Source organism: Nanorana parkeri, unplaced genomic scaffold (genome assembly GCF_000935625.1).
Source record: "Nanorana parkeri isolate BGI_ZX_2015 unplaced genomic scaffold, ASM93562v1 scaffold10, whole genome shotgun sequence".
NCBI lineage: Eukaryota > Metazoa > Chordata > Amphibia > Anura > Dicroglossidae > Nanorana > Nanorana parkeri.
The window spans coordinates 722,779-725,231 of NW_017306278.1; the positions used below are offsets into that span (position 1 = coordinate 722,779).

General features: G+C 54.8%; 1 protein-coding gene across 1 annotated transcript in view; it reads right to left on the bottom strand.

Annotated features, from left to right (window-relative positions):
- Positions 1-2,453, bottom strand: part of NAV2 (neuron navigator 2) — a 224,746-nt gene that overhangs the window by 52,483 nt on the left and 169,810 nt on the right. The window lies entirely within an intron of this gene.

Below are 2,453 nucleotides of genomic sequence, written 5' to 3' on the forward strand. Positions count from 1 at the left end.
TCCATACAGCACACAGACCTCACTTGTAATGGAATGACTCTCCCCGACCACACGCATCCCAACCTGGGGGGGGGATGCGTGTGGAGGACGAGAAACCGCGAAACTTCCAACAGACAAAGCTGTAAAAACGCACAACCGGAATTCCAGAACATTTTATAGACGACGGCCCCAAAATATGAGTTACGTCATTTTCATAACTTCACAAGTCTGCAAGAATACAATCCGGACACCTCACAATAGACGTTCCTTGTTTTATCATTAAGAAGCCGTCCTCGAGCTCCGCTCAGTGACTTTGCCTAGGGTGAGATGATGTCATCAGTCTGCTGCAGGCAGGAAGAAGCATTTCCTCAGTCTCCCCTCCCCCAGTGATCAGACTGCAACATTGTAACTTTGTAGCAAGACACAAGAGGAATTGCTAAAATGTTGAGAACAGAGGAAATGCTTCCTGTCTGCAGCAGACTGATCACTGGGGGAGGGGACACTGAGGAAATGCTTCCTCCTGCCTGCAGCAGACTGATCACTGGCGGAGGGGAGACTGGGGAAATGCTTCCTGTCTGCAGCAGACTGATGACTGGGATGCTGGTTGAGAGATGACACAATCACAGGTTCTCTTGTCTGTGTCAGACATTTGTGATCACAGGAGAGAACTGTAGGACTGGGTCATCTCTCAACCAGCATCTCAGTCCAGGAAGTAGATGGTGACCCTGGATGATGCCTGAACAAAGATGGCGCTGTCCTCCTGGAGAGAAAAGAAGATGAAGACACTGTGTCAGGGGGAGAGCTGTAATCTCTGTGACAGTGCAACATGCGTTCTCCTGTGATGCGAGATCACGTGTGGGAATGCACATGCTTCCGCATCGCAGATATGTGAGTGAAGACTACGCACACTGCATGAGAGGCTTTATCTGATGACAGGTCCTCTTTATTATATTAAGATCAATGAAAGTTTCAGCAACTGTAATAAAAGGAAGAATACCAGGACAGGATGACGCAGGCTGCCATTGCTGGTCCCTTTCTACAATACAAGAACAGTAACGCATGGCTGCATGCTGGTCCCTGGTTAGGAAGCCCCAATCAGCACGCCAGCCATAGTTTCCCTGCAGTGGGCTGTACAAACCTGGTGCCCGTCAGTGCACGTTGTATGTGCAGTCATGTGACCGAGCACGGCTCATGCAGGATCAGTGCAGGGATGCTCCTATTCCCAGTCCAGGGGCCCGGCAGTGGGCACGCAGTATGGACAGTCATGTGACTGAGCACGGCTCATGCCGGATCAGTGCAGGGATGCTCCTATTCCCAGTCCAGGGGCCCGGCAGTGGGCAACAGGGGGATGCTGTATGTACAGTCATGTGACCAAGCACGGCTCATGCAGGATCAGTGCAGGGATGCTCCTATTCCCGGTCCAGGGGCCCGGCAGTGGGCAGCAGGGGGATGCTGTATGTACAGTCATGTGACCGAGCACGGCTCATGCAGGATCAGTGCAGGGATGCTCCTATTCCCGGTCCAGGGGCCCGGCAGTGGGCAGCAGGGGGATGCTGTATGTACAGTCATGTGACCGAGCACGGCTCATGCAGGATCAGTGCAGGGATGCTCCTATTCCCGGTCCAGGGGCCCGGCAGTGGGCAGCAGGGGGATGCTGTATGTACAGTCATGTGACCGAGCACGGCTCATGCAGGATCAGTGCAGGGATGCTCCTATTCCCAGTCCAGGGGCCCGGCAGTGGGCAGCAGGGGGATGCTGTATGTACAGTCATGTGACCGAGCACGGCTCATGCAGGATCAGTGCAGGGATGCTCCTATTCCCGGTCCAGGGGCCCGGCAGTGGGCAGCAGGGGGATGCTGTATGTACAGTCATGTGACCGAGCACGGCTCATGCAGGATCAGTGCAGGGATGCTCCTATTCCCGGTCCAGGGGCCCGGCATTTTGCGGTATTTCTAGACTCGGAGCCGGTTCATGAGGACAAGCTGAGGTGTTTATCTTTAATATACGTGGCCCCTCGGCCCCCTGATAGCTGTTCCTCCGGCATCTCCTATGAAAGCCTTGATGGAAAGCAGGCTTCGTTCCCGGAGCGCAGGGCGCTAATCTTCTATTTCACCCGCGCTATTCTGGGCACCGGCCTGTTCATGTTATGAGGTCTGGAGAATCTGGATCGCTCTCAACAGTTCCGTCGGCTGCCAACGAGGGCACGAGACGCCGAAACGCTGAGCTGGCCCCGGGCCAGAAATATCGATAACGCCACCGGCATCTCCTATGAAAGCCTTGATGGAAAGCAGGCTTCGTTCCCGGAGCGCAGGGCGCTAATCTTCTATTTCACCCGCGCTATTCTGGGCACCGGCCTGTTCATGTTATGAGGTCTGGAGAATCTGGATCGCTCTCAACAGTTCCGTCGGCTGCCAACGAGGGCACGAGACGCCGAAACGCTGAGCTGGCCCCGGGCCAGAAATATCGATAACGCC